Raw genomic sequence first — 22,142 nt, 5'->3', positions numbered from 1 at the left:
GCTGATTTGCTAGACAAGGGAAATGTGGTAGATCTAATCTATCTGGGTTTCAGTAAAGCCACAGGGGAAATTATTAGTTAAACTGGAGAACATGGGGATTAGTACAAGAATTGTAAGAAGCACAAGGAATTAGCTAAAAGGAAAAATGAATAGTACTGAAAGGGGAACTATCAGGCTAGAGAGAGGTTACTAGTGGAGTTCCTAAAGAATCGGTCTTGGGACTGATTTAATATTTAATATTTTCATTACTGACCCACATCACTGGGCTTCGTATGAATGTGCACCTATCACCTAACTAAGACACACATCTCCATGGTAGCTTGAATTTCTGCCCACTGCCCTACCTGCCACATTGCACTGTCCTTGATAAGTACATCTTGCAAACAGCAGATAAGTTCCATGCTTAGCAAACTGTAATTATACCAAATCTATTTTCATTTTCTGCTACCCCAGGAATATACATTATGAATACAGTTAACAGGTATGCCAGTTGGACTCAATTTTGCATCCTCCTGTTTCCAAAAGGATTACCTTTGCTTGGGCTGGGACATCAGGATTCTGTCTCTACCTAAACAATAATTCAGTACACAACTCTGGACAGCAACTTAATAGCCAATTGCCTCAGCTTTGCTTGTAGCCACAAGGACAAGGGTTCCTTGCAATAGAATTTGAGGAGCACAAACTGATAGTCCAACAAGTCACTCCCCTTTTCTTCTGCTTTCCTACCTCTTGGCTTCCATACTCGAGAATTCGGCCCTTGTTTCTCTCTGCTCCTCGTTCTCTCAGTGAACTCAGCCATTCTATGGTTTCAACAGCCACCTGTAGCAGACAATTCCCAAATCTACTTTCCTACACTGAGTTCTCCTCCTCTGTCCAGTCTCCCATCTCCACCCATCTCTCAGATATCTCCTTTTTGTCCTGTCTCCTCCATTCACAGTTTTGTTCCTTTGTCATACTGCCTCTTAGGCTTCAAGCATCTTCCTTTGCTTGTCAGACAAGTATCACTCTCTCCTTTAAATCCTTCCATAAATTCTACTATCTTCCTCTCCTAGACTCCTTTGTGTGTGTGTGTGTGTATCATTATTTTTGTTGACACAATTCTGAAAATAGTGCTTTTCAGATGGTAATATATTATTAGTACAGATTGTCCCTCTTTTTCCCTTTCTTCTTTCTCTCAATCATCTTATCTATTGATTATCATTTACCTAGAATTTTATATTCATTTCCCAAATCCTTAGACTTCACCAGCATCCTGCCATTTCCTTTGCAGTTTTAAAAGCTCTTCTTCTTGTAGAACCCATCCTTAATCTTCCCTGGAATTATTCATCTCTGCAGGTCACCTGTCATCTTTCCTGCCACTGCTTCACACTTTCCATATGCTATGAATTTGCATAGTGTAGTCTTCAGCTGAGTTTCATTCTGGTGTCTTTTATAACCTTCTCTGTATCATTATTAATCTTGTCTGCTTTTTTGTGCTGCTTCTCCTTTCTTTTTTATCCTGCTGATAGAAAGACCCTATTAGATAGTTATGTTCCCTATGAAACTCTTTCCACATCAGAGTGTCAGATTGCAAACATTTTTAAAATTAGTGCACAACTCCCTAGACCCTGGTGAGCTATGGTATTGAAAGAGATTCATATCTCAAGGTTTCTTCTTCTGTCCTGTACTCAATGCCAATCAATCTTTTCCAGCCCCTGAGGTGTCTATGTCTCTGAGTGTGTGTATCTCTCTTAGTACAGATAGCTCTTTGTCAGTTTTTGAAATCTCTTTCTTTTCCCATTACCTTGTCCTGCTGTTCTTACATTCACTTTCTTTACTCACTAAAATATTTAAAGGCAGTATCCCTGTTGTTACAGGATTAAACCAGCCCTTTGGAAAAGAGGGGAGGGAACAGGGGCTATTGGAAGAGAGAGAACTCGCCAGCAGAAACTTTATCAGGTGTGCTAAAATAAAGTCACAGCTAAGCTACAGAACAGAGTGGTTGCAAAATCCTAGGAGCACATAAGTGCTCCAAGAAGCAGAGCAAAGCAGGTAAGGATCACCCACTGGTTCAGCTGTAAAACTTTGTATTTCCTGAATTTTGGTGATTTTGTATATGAATAATAAAAAGTCAAGGAAAATGATAAATATGACTCTTCAAATGAAGCAGCATTGTTAAAGAGCCAGCACATTAGAACTTAGCTCAACATTAATGCACTTTCAGAAACCCTTTCTGCAATGTAAAGTCAGTGGTACAAAACCAATTATCAGAATTACACCCACTAGTTTTAAGAAAAAAATTGTTCAGTCTTTCTCCCCCTATTTTTCCCAGTTTTATGTTCCTATTCTTTCTTCTTTCACTTTGCCAGCTCATGTCTCTTTGTCATCTCTTTTTATTTCATCATTATCTTATGTTAAGGGTTTTTATGGTCATTTTTATGTATCTCTATTCATTCTGCTGACATAGAAGTCACTGTTCTTCCCGCTACTGGTTTCTGCACAACAGCAAACATACTAAACATATTTTAATACAGAGATAAAATTGAATTTATGTAATAATAAGCTATATTTGTCTGTATGTCCATTCCTCAATGATGTATATGTGCACTGTTCCCCTGTAGCAGAGGAAATGTCTACCTGCTCAAAAGTGTAGCTTACACACAGTGTGAAACATTCCTGCCTGTGTTCCTAACACATAAATATGGGGCATTAGTAATACCTCTGATAATATAACCCAGGTTCACCTCACAATTCTGTCATCCAGGCTACTGATGAAATGGCACTTTCATACTATGAGCAATATTAGTGTATACAACTTATATAATGTTAGGTTCTTAAACAATACGTCTTTGTATTTCAGTCTTCTCTATAGTGTGGTGAACCTGTAAAAGGCTCTCTCTCTGGCTTGAAGATGCATTGAGTTCCACTGTCAATTCCTGCAATCTTCCAGATTTTATTCTTTAGTCTTTTATTTCTTTTTTCACTTCTTGTTTCCCTTCATTCTCTTTTAGCTTGCTATTGATTGGCACCAAAAGTGTGGGTAACACACCCCTAAATTACCATTGGTTATGCAATGTTATCTAGTTATTAGAATATATTACTGTGCAATATTTGAACTTAAGTATTTAAAATGGGTTTTCTAGATATATATGGCTATACAGACAGCAAAGGTATATAAAACTACCGACACTGACCTTTAAGAATCAACAATGCTAAACCATGTTGAAGGAAGTCAGATGAAAAATAAGAGCGATAAAGAAAAGCAATATCCAATGTCCCTGATGCAATATTTCTAAGCCAAGGCTTTACAGCAGTTATTTTAACCTTTCACTTGTTCAGGTCCTTTGCATCTATCGTATGGCCACAATATTCTTTTTTTTTTTTTTTTTGGTGAAAAAATTCACATTTGGCTTGGTTTTCTTCAACCTCATCTAGTTTCTGCCTTAAAACACTCTGCTCAGGTTTTTCTAAGTGTTCTGTGTGAATTATCCTGTGACACAATATCATCTAACTAACACTGTGTTCCAGGGATCCCATCCAGCTCCACAGCTCTTTGGCATCATGCAGGAGTTGATGCTGCTCCAAAGGGCAGTCTAGTAAACTGGAACAGCCCCTTAGGAGTATTTACTCTGAATAGTGCATGAGATTTACGGCTCCATCTGTAAATAAGCATGAGCTATGACCACCTATGTGAACTTCTGGCCCCCTACTCACAGCAAAAATGTCTTCTATATTTCTCAAGGGGGACTTGCTGACTCTTAAAACAAGATTAATCATTCATCTGAAATTACTCCCAGATCTTTATATCTCCATTTTTCATGACAATTTTCACTTTGATCTACCTTACTCACAACTCCTTCACACTTGCATGGCTCCAACCCTAGCTCAATTTTTGTTCCGAAGACATATGAAATCAAATGAGTCTTTCTAAAACTTGGCTGGCCTCCTCCTTTCAGTGTTCAGGAGGCTCAACTTTCCTTTAGTTTATCCACACCACTAATGACACTAGCATGCTTTTGCAGAATTTATGTCAAGTCATTTCCATGGCTGAGAACTCTGTGCTCTGGCATGACATAAAAAACATTGTCAATCGAGCATGGGGCCATTCCTTCCCAAAAGCAGATGGCTGTCCTGCTCCACCACTAGTAATGATTGACGTTTTAACCTGCAGGACCTTCTCCCAGCTTTATTTCTTTTTTGGTGTCTGTCTCACACTAGAATGAAGTATAAATTAGTAGGATGGCTCTAAACAGTCTTTAATAATTTTCCTGCTAAGACTGGGTCCACTTCCATTTTTACAGAGACACTCAGCCTTTTTCAGTCTTATCCAAATGAGATCTGAGCTTCTCTGGGATTTGTTTATCTTGCATGTATTCATACTGACTACAAGTATACAGTCACTTGGCAAATGTGGCATTCATTTGTTGTACATCACTTTTATGCTGGGCCATTTCTTCTATGTCTTTTCTCTACTAACACAGCAATATTCACAGCTTGGTAATATGTAAGATTAACCTCTATTAGCAAACATTTCTCTAAGATTCCATCACTCAGACCAAACACCAAATAAACATTCAAAGCATCATCCAAATTTTCCCCAGATTCACAGCATTGACCTTACTTTAGTTCTGCTACATATGTATTATGGACTTCATAGGTTGCTGGGTCTGCTTATGGAACCAGAAATGTTCTACTATGACAAGAGGTTACTTTAGAGCTATTCTTTCAGCCCTAGTACTGCTGTGAGTGGAACAGGCCCCAGGTTTTACTTCCCATAAGACAAAACTAGGATCATACCTTGTTGTTTCCTGTTACACTAAAACATCAAAAACTATTCCAGCCTTTTGATATGAGATTCCCAGTTCTTACACAATCCATCATAGGGATCTGTGTGTCCAGTAAATCCAGCCATTATGCTTAGGCATAAAAAAAAACTTTAGGGCTGATTAAAATAAAGTTTACAAAGCTCTCTCCATTGATCAAAGAAATGGCAACTTAACTAATCTTGTTTGTGCTGACAGCTGGGTTTGAACCATGCACTTTCAGTGCTACAGTAATAAGTAATAATCTACCACTTGAATTAAATGACTAAGTGCTCTAGTTCAGTGGTTCTCAACCAGGGGTACACCAGAGGTACCTACAGGTAGGCAGAAGTCTTCCAGGGGGTACATCAACTCATCTAGATATTTGCCTAGTTTTAGAACAGGCTACATAAAACGGACTAGCAAAGTCAGACAAACTAAAATTTCATACAGACAATGACTTGTTTATACTTCTCTACATACCAGGAATTGGCAACCTGTGGCACGCGAAATGATTTTGAGCGCACGCATAAGGGACAGGGAGAGGGGAAAGGGCTGCGAGGGAGGAGTAGCTATCACAGGGCACTGCTTGGTGCCATGAGCGGCTCCTGGCCAGGACGCTGGGCCCACGTCAGGTGGGAGAGAGATGATGGGGGGAGTGGCCACCGCACGACATTGTTTGGGGCCAGGAGTGGCTCCAGGACAGGACCAGTGGCATACCGAAGGGGGAAGCCATGCCCCTGGATGCCAGCCTGTGGGAGGGTGCCGGCTGGGCCCTCAGAAGAGGAGCTGCCCCCCTCTGACAACCCCAAGGGGCACGCCAACCCAGCCCCTCAGCCTGCCGTCCTCCCAGCCCCTCCTTCGCCCCCGCACTGGGTGCATCGAGGGAGCCGCGGGGATGCCTAAGGCTCAAGCCAAAACCCAAGCCCTGCTGCCCAGGGCTGAAATCAGACTCCGGAAAGGGGCATGGGAATCTGGAAAGGTTGAGAAGCACTGCTCTGATTAATAGTACCCATAGACACAAAATTTTATGTGGTCCAGTCATCGGGAGAACAAAGATCCACATTTTCCTTGTGTGGGTTACGTTAACACAGGCTGATTATCCAGGAATCCCTCCCTCATCATCAGTTCGTGGCAGTGTTAGGCTCTCATGAGGAGGAGCTGCTGTGTGAGGCATGCACGCATACACACGCTAACCCCTCAGACACCGTCTTAAATGAACTTTATTAACAAGAGACTGGGAAAACAGTACACAGAAAAGATTGAAACTTGCTATAACTATAGAACCACCATTAGGGGGAGCTCTATTACTTATTCCAATACCTTACAAAATTAACATCATTTGTGTCACTGGCAGCTTAGACAAAGAAACCAGCTTTGAGTATTTCCCTCCAGCTTAGGGTGGCCAGATAGCAAGTGTGAAAAATTGGGACAGGGGGTGGGGGGAAATAGGCACCTATATAAGAAAAAGCCCTGAATATTGGTTGGGACTGTCCCTATAAAATCGGGACATCTGGTCACCCTGCTCCAGCTTGAATATTGGATTAATATCAGAAGAGGATAAATTACTGTTCATGAACTACATTTTATTGATTATAGCATTATTCCTATTGCTAAAGCAGCCTGGAAACTGACAAAGAGTCCATATGCTGCTAGTGTCAGAAATAGTGCCAATTATCAACAATATTATGACCCTCTCCAGCAGAAGTCTCAGCAATGTCATATTTAACTTTAAATTTAACAGACTGATTAGCTAATGGGATTGATAATCAGATACAGAGTTTTTCATGCGAAGGGCAGGCCAGTTTGTGTGAAATGTGTTAGAATGATCATTGCAAATTTTAGGGCTTGTCTATACTTGAAAACGTATCAAAATAATTATTCCAGAATAGGTATTTCTATATAAGTCCCCATCTGAACATTCTTAATGTAAAATAATTAACAGAGGACAGGAGGTAAAAAGGGGAATGTAGAAAGGAGGCTGTGACAGATATGGTATTTTCCTGCAACATCCTTATTCAATTAAGTTTAAATATCTTTGGGGCCTACTGTATTATGTATTGTTGTGGGCTGAGACTATATGTAACCTCTGAAGGAGGGAGATGTGACAGATGAGATAACGGGCGGGGGAGGGGTTCAAAGGATTATATTGAACAATGTGCCACACAAGAAGGGATTTCTGGAACAAAAGAAGCATTAAGTTGATTTCCTGGGGAATATCTAGAGGAAAGTAAATGCAGATTCCACACCTCTCGTTATGCAAAAATCGAGCCTTTGCAGCTGTACCCTGTAGAGTGTGCCATTGTCCGTTAATTATTTGTTAAATGAGGCCATGGTCAAAGGCCCAAGCTGTATAAAGAAATTACTGAACTATTCATGGTTGTTGTGGTTCTGAGGCAGTCATGAATTTGTAGCCATAGGGAAAATCCAGTTCTGAGTTTTGGAGGGCTGACCCTGTCATGCTGGCTGGGGTGGGGAGGAGGGGCAGGGGGGGACATTTATTATATTTTTTAACATCAATACATCAGAATCATAATAATTCATGTGAGATATGCCATGTCAGGTATCATTAAAAAGGCTATAATGTGCTATGATGATAATGCTTATATTCATGTGTTATATGTGTAATGGAAGTTATGGACATGTTTGATATATCTGTGTTTCAAATTGTGCTGTGTCTGAGTGACACCCCAGACAGGATGGCTACAGCACTAGCCTGCTTAATGGCCCATTAAGAAATTCACAGGTACAGAGGGCCCAGGGGGAGAAGCCAGGGATATACCTGATGAGTCACCAGGACTTACTCATGTGACCCTGGACTCCATCTTATTCCTGTAAAATTCCACCAGCAGCATGGCAAAGGCCAAAGGACATAAAAGGCAACTGCACGACATCCATTTTGTCTTCAGTCATCTTCAGCCACCTACCTACCTCTGGATCAACTCATCTACAACTGAACTGAAGCTGTGAAACAAAGGACTGAGACCCATCCAGGTACTGGAGGTATACCAGAGGGACTATACAAACCTGCAAACTCCACAATTCTATTAGAAACCTAATATATATCTGGACTTTCAAATCGTTTGTATGTACGTGATTGCTTTGATTATTTAACACTTCTCTTATAGTTTCTTTCTTTCTTTTTATAATAAACCTTTAGTTTTAGTTACTAAAGGATTGGTTGGCAGCGTGGTATTTTGGCTAAGATCTAAACTTATATTGATCTGGTACTGTGGCTGACTCTTTGGGGTCAGAAGAAACCTTTTTGGTAAAAAGCATAGAGTTTTAAATAACTGATCTCTTTACTGGACCTAGTGGCTGATTGGGAGCTGAGACTGAAATGCAGTAAAGGTGGCTGTGTATATTTTTATTTTGGCTTCTTGATAACCAGTGTGGGGAATCAGAAGCACTGTTTGTGGCTGATTGGGAAGTCTGACTTCAGTGTCACCCCCCAGTGCTGGGAGAATCTGCTCTCCTTTTACAGCCTGCCCTGACCTTGGCATTTTCAGGTGGTACCCTAGGCACGGACGGGTCACAGACACCACCAAAAAAAGCTTATCAGAGTCTGAGGTTAGTGTTGGGGTGGTCTCCGGTAAGCTTTTTAGTATGCGTGTCGGTTCTTTTATTGTTTTTAATGTTTTCTCTGGAATGCTTTCACCTTCAGAATCAACGCAGTTGATTATAAGTTACCAGATTGCCCTTTTTAACTGCGGCCAATACACTGGAAATAACCTCTGGAGAGAAAGGAAAGTGCAGGCACTGGCTTTTTACACAGTCTGACTTGCTAGGAATATCACAGAGTAGGCAGGGAACTGTACAGCCTGGAAAAACCCAACCAGGGAGAGAGACATGAGGTAAGCAGGGCCCAAGCATAATTTTTTCGGACCCAGTGCAAACTTGTAACACGGGCCCCTTCCCACACACATACCACAATCCCTCATCCCATACATACAATCTCATGCTCCATGAAAATTTTTTTCCTCGTGGTAATGGGGATTACGGCCTTGGCCGGGCCCCCCAGGGCCTCCAGGCCCCGGTAAAGTGTACCCTTCCCCCCCACCATGTGGGGACCCTGGAGGTAAGCCATTACCAGAGGGACGTGAGCCAACGATCAACTCTGGTATTGTTTAAACAGCAAAATAAATCTTATTGGAATTGAAGTGATTTCATGTGGATGCTCTTACCCATCTAAAAAGGCTATTACTAGCCTAATTATTTCCCTAAAATTAACAGGGATGTCCTCACAGTACTTTTTACCCCATTTGAAAACACCTAACACAGAGGGAAGAAACCCACATTCAGGTTCTGCAGGCACCATCTGTTAAACAAGGACACACAGACGTATAGAAGGCTGCCAGCTGGCTGGCCATTCCTCACTCTTTTCAAATAAACATGCAACATGTTTTCAGTAAATTCTGAATATTACAACTTCTCTTTCTCCTGTCTCCCTTTCTCACTTGCAGCATAATAGAAACAATAGGGTGAGAGCTCTATTTGTCTCAGCCATAGCACTCTTTCCCAGAAGGATAAACTTCCACTTTAGAAGATTATTAGTTCATAAAATAGCCTGCCCAGCCTAATATTCATTATTACTTATTTTATGAACTGTAAAGGGAGTTATTAGCACCTTGTACGAGGCTAAAGAACTAAGATCCACTTAAAAGATTTCTCTTTTCAGCACAAACCTTAATTACTGCAAGGATATTTCAGTAGTGATGATAACTTAACTTTAGAGAGAGATTTTCATCCCAAAGCACTTTTGAAATTATATACAGAAATTGCTGAAATGCAGCTAGCGCTGCCATGAGATACGGCAACTAGATAACTCTGCACTGCAACTTGGTTTGGGCCAAGAAATGCCTTACGCAGTTACAGGGGAAGTTTGTAGATTGTAGATTCTTGCAAGCAGAGGCCAGTGTACATGTACAGTGCCTAGCATAATGGGTTCCTGATTCCAGAGTGGGACCTCTAGGAGTTATTGCAATGTAATTAATAATAATAAAGAGATCAGAGACTCATTAATAAATTATATACCAGTAATTAGTAGTTTTCATAGAGCACCAAAAATTAATTCTATATCCCTAGGGAGCTTTTTCTCATAATAAGCTAAATTTCTTACTTTGGGGTCAAGTTCCTGTCCCTTCATTTATCTTGTTCTAAATTAGCATGGCTTAGTCTAAAAACCAAAAAAACAACAACACCCCCCCCCCCCCACCATCATTCACTGCAATGGCCCAATCCTGCAAATATTTAAACATGTACGTAATGTAGCTCAGACAAGCCATCCTATCACTTTAGTGGCACTGCTCATGTGATTAAAGTTACTCACATGCATAAGTATTTATAGAATCAGGCCCAAAATTAATCCCAGCAGTGGTTTCACACCACTCAATAGCATTTGCTTGTTTTTATTTTGACAATATAAACTCCTGTTTCAAATTTATTAGACACTAGGGCCCATATTTACAAAGGTATTTAGGGGAGTTAGGTGCCTAAATATCTTTGTGAATCTGGGCCTAGGGGCTTGATCCCAACAAAGCCCAGTGTATTCCCATTTACTTTATGATTCTTTAAATCAGGCCACAGGCACTTGCATTTCCAGTGGGAGCTAGCATTAAAAAATGTTCTGAAATCAACTTTCACACCTCCTAAAAATCTGTTGTAAGAACATTTCAGAACATGCTCATTGCCTTCTGGTGAACAAAGAAGCAATGTTAGTGGGAGTTTCCACTCAGAGAATGTAGGAGATCCACCACAATTAATTTTCTGTCAATGCCAGAGCCAACACCCACTCCACAAACACAAGGAAGGAAATACAATTCATTTGAATGGCTAATTCCATTGTAAGAAATACTTCACAGGCTGACACACTCCTTCCGACCATGAAAATACATCCTCACACAACTATTAAAAATACAGCAGGAAATGACACACCAAAACAGTCTCAAAATCACATCAGAATGGACTAAAACAATTAAATCAAGGAAATTCCATGTGAAGGTTGTCACTGCATCGTACAAAGCCATAACAAAAGTAATGTATATAAAGAAAATGATGCATAATAAAGGGTAGATTTACTGCACTGCGTCCCACACAAACTTATATCCTGTAGCATTATTTCCTGTCATTAATTACACTGTCTACATCAAAAAATTATCAATCAGCCAGTTGGAAAAACAAGTTAATGAGATAAATTTCATACTCTGGGGTCAAGTTCTTTCTCCATCATTTGTCTTCATTAGCAGCATCTCTACAGGCTTTCCAAAAATAGAAGACAAAATCAGTCAAAGAATTTTAAAATTCTGTCTCAAGGACGCTCAGAAATGAAACACAAGAGCTTTTAGGACCAATTCTGGATTGTTATTGTTGAATAATATGACAAAAACCTCACACCTTTTCTTGCTAGTTATTTACATTATTGATAATAATAGTAATGATCTCACATTTACCAAGCACATCTATCCTAAAGGATATCAAAGTACTTTACAGAAATACTAACTGATTTACAAGCTACATCTATAATATTATTTACTACACAGGCCACTCCTGTGCAGTATATCTCTCAATATCTGCACAGGTGTCTGGAGAGCTGTGAAAGCATGGGTCATCCACACAGTTTCTCCACATTAGGTCCCGGGCCCTTTCTGTCTCCTGTCACTGTAAGTACATCAGGAGCCATAAAGATAAGAGCTCCTCTGCTGGACCCTGCACCCCATGAAGTGTCTGTATGGGGAAAAGGTGGGTGAGTTAACGGTGACAGGGTTAGCATTTGTTTACTTACAAAATTCCTATGGGGTGGAGGTAGACAGGGGCTGCCCATCCCCTCTCCATGCACGGACTCTGACCCCACAAACCACTGGAGAAAAGACGGGAACGTAATGTCACAGAGGCAGCCCTTCTGTGCTCAGAGTCAAAATCTGTTGATACCCATGCACTTTGCTCGCAGCAGTGGAGGTTATAACAGGGCTTTATACCCAGAGGAATTACAGGTGAATTGTCAGGTGAAGATGTGGCAGCTATTTAAAAACTCCCTGCAATAAATAGAGACATACACAAGTGTGAGACAGAAAGTGAAGAACATCAGCATACCTAATTGGAACTGCAGGGGGAATTAATAGTAGGTTGGTGGAGTGTGAAAGAAAGCCAAAACACCAGCATTGCATCAAGTACCAGGGGATCTCGACCTCAAGAGGCCAGGAGCTCAGATTTGCATCTCATGTGAAAGAAATAGTTCCTTCTGTACTGATTTAAGTATGTACAACTGTAAGCCAGTGCAAGGTCCAGCCGGGGCATTGTGACCCTTCCCCAGGCCCAGGCTCCAAGGAAGGCCACAGCGCCTTGCTACAACAATACTAATAAAAAAAGAGTTTGTTTACAAAAAAGAAGGTGGCTAACATACAGTGTTGTTGTAGCCCTGTATGCTCAAAAGCTTCTCTCTCTCTCACCATCAGAAGTCGGTCCCATAAAAGATGGTACCTCACCCACCTCGTCTCTCTAAGTTTGCTAATAGTCAGACATCTGCTCTTTCATATGGACTGACTGGTATTTCATCCACAGGTATGAGGAAAGCTTCAAAGGATCAAACAGTGTCATGTAAGAAATTATCAAAATCATCTTTTAGTGCAATCCTCTCTACAGGTAATGCAGCAGGAAAAGGAAATGGCATGGCAAAGCTATCTGAGCACTTGGACATTAGGACATGTTATAGGAAGATGGTTCATCACATTGTTTCTTCTTTGAGAGCCAAAAATTTGTCTGCTCGGCATCATAGGGTGTGGGAAATTCTCCAAACCTATGAAGAAAGTATGAGAGACTGTGTTTATAGTGATCAGACCAGATAATTGGGAAGTCATGATTCCTATGTTCTATTTACAGCTCTGCCACTGACTTGCTGTATGTCCTTGAGCAAGTCATTCACAGGGAATTTTCAATGAGCTTCCTTTGTGTGTTCTGTAGGGACCCTGGGGATTCAGAAATGAGGGTCATGTTCAAGAGAGACTGTGTAATCTGGTCTGTGAACATACTCTTTCCATTGCTCACCCAAGCTATCTGGGTGTTTGGGCCTCAGCTGGGGGCTAAGCCCCTGGAATTTTCAAAAATACATTGATATGATGTTCTTCCCTCTTCACCCCCTTTGTCCCCCTGGGTCTAAAGGTCCCAGGTTCCCCTCCACCTCCTAGGCCAATTAAAGCACATCAACAATCCTTGCATAGGACATCCCTGGGCTACTGGGACAGTGCAATGTCAGACGCAGCATCTGAACTGGTAGAAAAGTCTCATTCAGTGGGACCAAAGCAGGGGGCGTGCTTATGTGAAAGTCCCTGCCAGGCTGCTTTGTAAGCTATGTAAATTAGTCATAACCATGGAGATGGTGATGTCATCTGACTCCCTCTTCTCTTCTGATTTAGTCAGTTGAGCAGGGTCAGAAGCCGTTTTCTCATCCTGGGAAAACTTTCAGGATTTCAAACATTTTCCCCATCTCAAATCAGGACAAAAAAAATAAAAAAATCTTCAATCACCAATCCAAAAAAAAAACTGGGGGGAAGGAGGAGAGGCAATAACTCAATGTTTTGTTTAGATAATTTTTAAATATTTCAATTTTGACCTCAATGTTTTTTGCTATCGTTAGCTAAAATTTCAAAATAAAAAGTTTTCAAAATGAGATTTTCATTCTGAAAATGTTTAAATGTCCCATTTTGATCATATCAAAACTCTTATACCAAATTTTCCAAACTAGAAATTCGCTGAAACTGACCTCTTGCTGCAAACAAACACTGCCTTTGTGGAGACTGTTTTTTTGTTTTTGTTTTTTTTTTTAAACAAATCAGCATTTTCCAATGAAAATAGGCCCCCAGCCACAGTTCCACTCCATGTCACAGCCCCGGCCCAGCTCCCATTCAAACCCTAAGATGAGAGCAAAAATAGGTATTTACCCCCACCCAACCTTTTAAAAATGTAAGGTTAGCCTTTCTCTACCTTCCCTTGCTATTGTTCAATAGCCCTGTTTGACTTGCATTAAGGCAGTGTTTCCAAAGTTTGGAATGCACCTCCCTACTGCCCCCTAGGGGCATGAAGGACCAGCTTCAAGTGAGAGCCAGGGGGCTTTAAGAGACCATGCTGCCATTCTCCAAAGCCTGTGCTTTTATTATTTTTAATTAAAGTCTCTAGCTGTTATGGTTGCAGAGAAAAATCTTAAAAGTGGGAAGCAAATGTAACTGGTGCAGTGAATTCTGCCTGAGTTTGCAGACAGCCTGACCCAATAGTACTGAGATGTGAACTTCATCCATTACAACAGGTACTGACTATACCAGTGACAATACTTTAAATGCCAGCATTGTTAACTATTTCATTGCTCATCAGTATAAGAAAGGAGATATTGGATCATATTACAAAGTGCTTCACCATTCTTTCCTGAAGTGTTTGTGGGGGATGAGAGGTGCAGGAGATGTCCAAATGAAGAATTGTAGGCCTTTACCACCATATCACAGGGTTAAAGGATGGATGCCATTGGTTTCATTTTCCTGAAAGGAGGCTCAGCCTTCCAAAGTTGGGGAAACCCAGTAATAAGGCCTGAATTCTGACTCACTGTCATATGGCCCCTTAATGAGGCATAACCAGTTGTGCATCAGGCTGACTGATCCTGATCACCACTAAATCCCAGGTGGAAATGGAGTCAAGTAACTGTGCCTGCTCCCTGGTCAGGAGACACTTAAGTGAACAATAAGTTGATGCAAGAGTGCCCAGGAGCAGTCATCTCTGAATCCCTGTCCCTTACTTACCCTGTACTTGAATCATTATGATAACAGCAACCCTAGGGCTGTAATAATTCCTGCATGAGCACAAGGGAAGACGGGGGTGGGAGCAAGGGAGCATCTAAAAATAAGCTGTGTCCTGACAATTCTCCTTATGATCCACTTAGGACTCTGCAGATCGCAGCCAGGCTTCACAGCACCAGCCAGCTTTGCAGCATGAAGACTCCAGAGGCTATGATCTGGCAGAAGAAACTGTTGATTCTGTATTGCTTTAGTTGTGGGCATAACTGATAAAAGAAAGTTTATTTAAAAACTAGAGTTGGTGGATAACCGTCATTCATTTCACATGTAATCCTCTGCAACAACAATGATCTGAATATGGAGAAATAAAAAGTCTCTTGCACACACTATTTTCTTTTCCCACTAGTACTAGAACCATTGCCAAAATGTATTATTTATAACAGGCTGTGGGTAGAGAGTTAGTCTGAATGAATTGGCATCTGTTTGAACTTGGTAACTTAGTTTATGAAATTGCTGTTCTGCTGGAATAGAATTTGCAAGTTAATTAAGAAAAATTCCTAAAGAAAATGAAAGTTTCAGTTTTGTCATTTTTCCTGAGGAGGCTGCAGGGATGAATGGAAGTGGCCTGAAATGTCACAAGTGCTTCTTCTCAGACCTCACAGAGAGCATTATGGGCAACTGGCGCTCAGCCTCCAAAGCCCTCACCCATAGAGTCAGTCGTCTCTCACATATCATTCAATATCTATACAAAGACATTCGAGAACTGATGAGGAAATAACACTGCTGAAGTACCAGCAGGGGACAGATGATACCCTGTAGTTCTACATCTCATTTACATCCAGTGTAAACAGCATTGCCTCCCAGTGCTGTAGACAAAGTTGAATCCATGACAAAAATCAGCCCAGCACCTAGACAAAGCCAAATCCAGGCAAGACTGAGGTGGTACTTGTAAAAAGAGAGATGATATTAAAAGGACTAGCCTATCCCAATAACCTCTCGCAGTGTCACTGGCAGCTGTCCTCAGCTTACCAAATCAGTTAGCCATGTCAGATGTACAATCAGCCTTGTCAGAAAAACAAGGCCAGAAGATTAGGTCTGTGTGGGCTATGATGGGCCCAGACACTGATCTATGCAGACATGATCTCCATGCTTGATATCTTCAACCCCTATCTACGTATAAAGCCTCAAAACCTGAGAAACCTCCAATTAGTACAGCAGCCCATCTGATCGCTAACCAAGGTCTCCATGAACACATCACCCTAGCAAACCACTCTCTGCATTGACACATCCTGTTGAACATGAAGTCCAGTTTAATGTCTTTATTCTGATACAGGACTGGCCATGGCTACCTGAAAAATACTCTCTCCTTCCAATGCAGTGAAGACTCATGACAGTTCCACGCTATTGGAACCATGAAATATCAGCCAGTAGCAGGAGGCTCACAAAGACAGGAGATAGAATTTTTATAGGAAATGGACCTAGACTATGGAACTCCCTTCTGCAAGAAACACGACTGATCACTTACCTCAGTATGATCAAAACTAAATGCAAATCTCACTTGACTGGCTTTCCCTCCATTATATTTTTCCCTCCACACTAAAACTATGAAACAAAAGAGCTGCAACCCAAAAATTACTCAATCTATGTCTCCTGCAGGCTGGGAAGGAAGAAGGAAAGAGAGATTGTTTTTGTTATTTTTTTTATCACTAGCCAGGCGCCCAGATGCTATGCTGATGAGGCTGCATAAGATTCTAAATAGGTTAAACAGGAAAAGTAATTAATCTGATCTAACTTTCAGTTACAAAGGAAAAGCTTGAAAAAATTGCAGGTGCAAAATGTTGGGCACAAAATTATTTCTGCGATAAGCAAAAACTGAGTTTGAACATTAGGCCTTAAGTAACCTGCCGAATTTCCCATAAGGTACAGGAAATATTACACAGCCTTCCTCTTTGAGAAAGCCTTTCCACTATAAATGACACTCACACTTTAAACACACCTTTTATTCCCAAACCCGTATCAACTCCCAACCCCCCAAAATCTCCTACCCCAAGCAGAGTTTCTGACCTTGTAATAGAAATGCCAGAGACTTTATGAAGTCCACTAGGGACTTTGCTGTTGCTATTGTTTTTCTGTGGAAGGTGCTCAGATATTATAGTGATGGGTGGCAGTATAAAACACTAGATAGACAGGCAGAAATCTGTAGCAGAGCATTATATAAAGGATGGAGGCATAATTCTCCACTACCTTGCACCTTATATAGTCATTTACATCCACACAGAGTGAGTGTAAACTCTGACATGGGTATGTGTGAGTGGACAGATCTGTTTCAATAGCATTTTGCATACACTTTGCACAGATCTAAATGACTAAACAAAATGCAAAGGAGTAGAGGATCAGACCCCTTGCTTTCAAACTTCTCTATGGACTTGCTCCAGCCTCTTAGGGTTGCCAACTCTCACAATTTTATCATGAGTCACACAGTATTTGTTGTTTGCATTACAGTCCCAGCTGCTGGAGTAATGTGATTAAAAGACAATCTCAGCTTTCTGGGGTTTTTTTTAAAGTAAGTTTTAGCCATTATGATAGCAAAGAAAAGCTTAACAATGTGAAGGTATCTAAAAGCTCAGAAGCCAGAAGGCAAAGAAGGAGATTCCTGAATTTGTTATTTAGAAGCATCTCATAACAGGGGGAGGAGCTGACTGATTAATTTTGAATGCTCAGAGCAATACTGAACCTGTGTCTATCTGATACCCCTTTTTTGTCTGTGTCTTTAGACTGTAGAGCCTTCTGGGCAGGATTGTTCTATCTCTGTGCTTGCACAGCACCCATAACACAGGGGCCCTAGGCCTTTGAGTGCTACTATAAAATAAATATTATTACTAATAATAAATCAGGTCTAATCCCGCACTTCCCTAACACTGGCCTCCCATGTCCATTCACATATATTCGCCACTCTTGGTGCTACAGCCCTCTCCTCTGCAGTTACTGCTCCTTCAAACAGCCTCCCTCTGTCTCTGCCCCATTGATTTGCCATCTCTTTTCAGACCTCCTTACACTTGCTTATCCCTCTGAATAGCTCTCTCCCTCTGGCATTATCATAGCTCTATCACTGTGTTGTTCGACTCTATAAGTCATTTTTGGATAGTTTATATGACAGATGCTATACTGAGTACAGCCTATTATGTAGATATATCTTGTTGTTCCACACATGCTGCTGGGCTCACTGTAAGGATGCCACCAGGTCTGTTTTCACCCATTTCAGTAGGGCTGGTAACTGACAACACTGGAGCTGGTTTAAGCTCTCCACAAGAGTATCTGATTAACAGAGACAACAGTTACACTGATTGGCAGGAACTCACACTTCCTGAATATTCAGGAGGCCCTACTGATTACACTAAGACTTCTTGATTAACTTATACCCTCTATTTCATTAAGCAGGGAAACATATCATTTACAGCTACAGAACTAGCAGCTTTCACTCTAGCATCATTTCACAACTATTTTGTTCGCCATAGCACTAAAGAAACACACTTAAAAACTCCTGCAGGGGCATGTGCTGTTATTATTTTTACATATACTGATTTATCCCAATGGAAGTCAACCAGCAACAGTTAATAAAAATAAAAATGATTTACCTGAACATAAAAAAAATAGGCAATCTTGCTCCTGAATTTTCTGGTTCTCCCTCAGTTTAAACCAAACAGCCTTTCAATTTGATGTAATATGGCTAACAGATCGTGGGGAAAAGTAGAAACTCCACCCACCAGTTTTGTGTTTGAAGGAACAAGGAGCAGGCATTGCTCAAAGACTTACATATATCACCAGCTTTCTAGGTGGAGGACAATAGAAGGCATCCACAAATGTGCAAAGCAGCTTTAACAGACCAGAGTCTGGCCCAATGTGTCCAAAACTGAGTTTCTCGTCATTGCTCCCATAAGCGATCTTTTCCCTTCCTGCTCTGTCACTATTGACAGTTTCACTGTCTTCCTTATTATCCAGGCTGACAACTTCAGGGTCATCTTCTACTCCTCTTTTTCATCCCACATCTGGGTATATGAATATTTGTTGAGAGACTCAGACTTCAGAATGTCCAATTGCATTTGTGCTGTAGCTGTTTTCTGCACAGCTTACACCACTGATTTCATTGTCCATGTCCTTCCCGTAACAAAAATGGAGTGTGTCACTGTGCAATGTGATTCATGAAAAACATAAGGCTTTCATCCATTGGAAATCATGGCAGCCAGAAGGGAGAGCTTCCATGTTATAGATGAGTTATGGTGACATTTTGCACTATTCACCAGAAGGAGGCAATATGATATATTTAACCTGATACAATGGGAGAGCAAGACATTTTGCAAAAAGAGTGCTGTGAATATCCTAGTGCATGACTTACCGTTTCCTTAAACTGGTCCCAGATCCCATGGCTCACCAACCATCTAAATTGGATTCAGGTACTTCAACATATTTCTATATACAGCAAAAATCTAATTGGATTCATTATCGCAACATTTGCATACATTAGCATCACCAGCAATACAGAGTGGAATTATTATTATGTAACTGTCCTCATTTTCAACACGCTGTCAGTCAACCACCCACAGGCTTGGCAGAGAGCATTTTGTTGGCAGAAAGACTATTCCAATCCCTTTCTACTGTCATTTATTTGACAAACATAATTGTACCAGCCAGGTACCTAAGCTATCTGTCACTATGCTGACAAACATCTGCTCGAAAATTAAAGAAGGAAATCTCCAAAAAAATGTATACACACATGATAGAATGTATTATTTCAGCAACTCATTAACCAAATTATATTCTGAGCAAAGTGAAAATATATTTTTTCCATTAGGATTTTCTTTCTATTTTCCAGGTGCTGATAAAAAGGAATAGGATAAGCATTATGATTGGCTCTCTACTATTTTGTAGGTGCCTTTAATAACAAAAAAAGAGTTCAGCCAATGTTTCTAGCATCATCAATTATTGACAACTTTTTCTCTGATTAATAAACAAAGTGGCAATCCCCATGTCAAAACTGCTTAGCCAGTGTGGTTACTCAATAACAGGTATTGTGTTGGAGCTTGGAATAAATATTGATGCTACTTTTTAATTTTTTTTAAAAAGTGTTTTACGCATTTTGGCAGTTTCACCTTTCCTGGAGAACAAATTCAGAGGCTGAAGCTCCTAGCAACCTAATGTAAATTTCAGCACCTGCAAATGACATCACTCTCATTATGTGCCCTGGATGAGGTCATTCCTGTTGATGGCAGAATAAATAGGGAGTATTTCTTTTAAAAAACAAAAACAAAAAAACCACAATCATAAAATAAGTATTTCTTGACACATAATTTGCCTGGAATGCTTTAGAAACAAGACAGATTTTAAATTCAAAGTTATTTTTGTTTTAGTAAGCTATGCTGTCTTGTATTATATGTTCTACACTTTCATTTAAGTTACACTGAAAAAACAACATTTTATTAACCCCTTTGGTGCACTATGTTATCACACTATGGCATTAAAGGACTGACAGGAAGCAGATAAGAAGCATATATTGAGCATTCAGGGTCTGGGAGAATAGTATGAATAGTGAAAACACAGAGCAGCTATTAAGCCTGTGAAAATCTCCATTGCTTGGAAGCTGCTTTTCTGCATTCTGCAACTGGCAACTTCACTGGTAATTAAAGCACAGAAACTCTAGAGAGGCAAGTAATTGACAGTCACACAAACTGTGTGCCTGATGAGTCTGTTTCCTCTTTCCAAGGATAGGCACATGTGTCACAATCTTTGTGATAAGTGCAAAACAGCCCTATTTTCAGTATCACTGTGGATAAAACCTGTGGGAAATAGAAATAGAAAAGGTAGTGAGATACTGTCAAATTCTTGTCAAAGCAAAAACCAAGTGTCATTTTCCAGACAATGTTGCTGTATTAAATATGCACTCTGAAACAGTGCATTATGCAAAGGAGGCACAAGATGGACAGTCTGGCAGAAATTCAGTTACCTTACAGACAAACTGGTAGGAATCTGCCTGCCCAAGGTAAGTATTTTATTAATTGATAGGAAAATTCCAGTGAAGAAACCTGTATAACATGGACCAAATGCAAATCTTCTCTCGATTAGTAGGACCTACCTCTTACTCTATAGTATGAGAGATGCATACCGTCCACTAGGAGAGGTCTAGGGAAAGGCTGCTTTCAGCCAGGTTCCCTCTCCCTTCAGATACAGCAGGATTCAGGTCAGGTTTCTATGCGTGACTTATCTCCTCTGTCTTTCCATGGCATGTGCTACTCTGGAAGAAGGTGGATTTGAAATCCAGGGTGCACAGTTTTCCCCAAGGTCCAGCTCCTGAGAACATGGTCTTATAGAGATAAAAAAGCTGTAGCCCTTGTTTCTTATCTCCAAGATAAGGATAACTAATAATTTATCCAGCAGGTTCCATTTGTTTGGACTTGCCCTTCCAAAACATTTTTATTAAATAAGTATGATTGAGGCACAGAGAATTTCCTGGGGATTAGTGACAGATTGGGAGAGCTGGTGGCTCAGGACGAATCAATCCCAGTGTCGTGACCAGCACATGGGTGGTCTGACCTAGTGGTCAGAGCAGGAGTCAGGACAGGTCTGATACCAGGAGATCAGAGTCCAAGACAAGCTAGAGAGCAAACTGGCAGGTGTCAGGAAACAAGCAGGGTCAGGTTACCAAGAGATTGAGAGTAGGAGCAGGTGTCTCAGGGGAAGCAGCGCAAAGCAGGGAGAATCCAGGTGCAAGGACAACTTCCTGTTCCTGTGCTGGGTTTATAGAGAAGCTGTGAACCAATCAGGACCCCCAGCATTCTGCCAGTCGGATTACAGGACTGGGGTCCTCTGTCAGAGTTCAGCTCCTATTCTGGTAACAGTTGGCAGGGTGGTGCTAATTAGCCCCAAAGAGCTCTGTAGATCTGTGTTCAAGACCCATTGTCTCCGATACCCAGACAGTTATTAATTCCCAAAGCACTGCTCTTGGCTGAGGTCACTATTGTTATGTATGATAACCCATTTCGAATGCAGCAAGAACAAATTTGATTTGTACAGCTGCTGCACGGGACATTTTTAGAGAATGGACACCCAGTCCAGCAGCCAATGAAAATTCTAATTTCCCTTTTGAGGATGGTTTCATAATTTGTTTCAAAGGGAGATTATCAAGGTTGCTGAGCTTTAAAATGAGTCTGTTTTGACAGAAGCCCCATTCAAGTAAGATTTTACTAAAAGCTACAGCTGATTTTTGGAGAACTGAATTTAAAAGTAAACTCAGCTTACTCTGTATCACAGTGAAGGCAGCCAGGGCAAGCACAGTACGACAGATAAAAGAGCAGTTATATGTTCACTCCAGGGCTCACAGTCTACAATCCTTAAATTCAAAGATACCGACTAGAGATAGTGTCTTTTTCTCAGTTGTTGCTGAACTTTCTCCAGATAAATAGTATGTACAGTGAATGTCAGAATATTTTAACCCCTACCTGCCTTCGGCTTTTACTTCCAAATAGTAGTGTTAATAATGCAAGCAAAATATGGTGCCCAGGTGTCTGGAAAAATCCCAGCACTGAGGGTCAGGAGT

General features: G+C 40.8%; 1 long non-coding RNA gene across 1 annotated transcript; it reads left to right on the top strand.

Annotated features, from left to right (window-relative positions):
- The first annotated feature begins 1,975 nt into the window (after positions 1-1,975).
- Positions 1,976-14,813, top strand: LOC137162166 (uncharacterized). The gene is made up of 3 exons (XR_010922314.1): positions 1,976-2,031; positions 12,339-12,419; positions 14,701-14,813. It is a non-coding gene; the product is annotated as an uncharacterized lncRNA (long non-coding RNA).
- Positions 14,814-22,142: the final 7,329 nt, after the last annotated feature.

The sequence above is a fragment of the Emydura macquarii genome, unplaced genomic scaffold (genome assembly GCF_026122565.2).
Source record: "Emydura macquarii macquarii isolate MOO-44397 ecotype Brisbane River unplaced genomic scaffold, CSIRO-AGI_Emac_v2 contig_2422, whole genome shotgun sequence".
Taxonomy (NCBI): Eukaryota; Metazoa; Chordata; order Testudines; family Chelidae; genus Emydura; species Emydura macquarii.
This window is presented reverse-complemented; position numbering and strand designations above follow the sequence as displayed.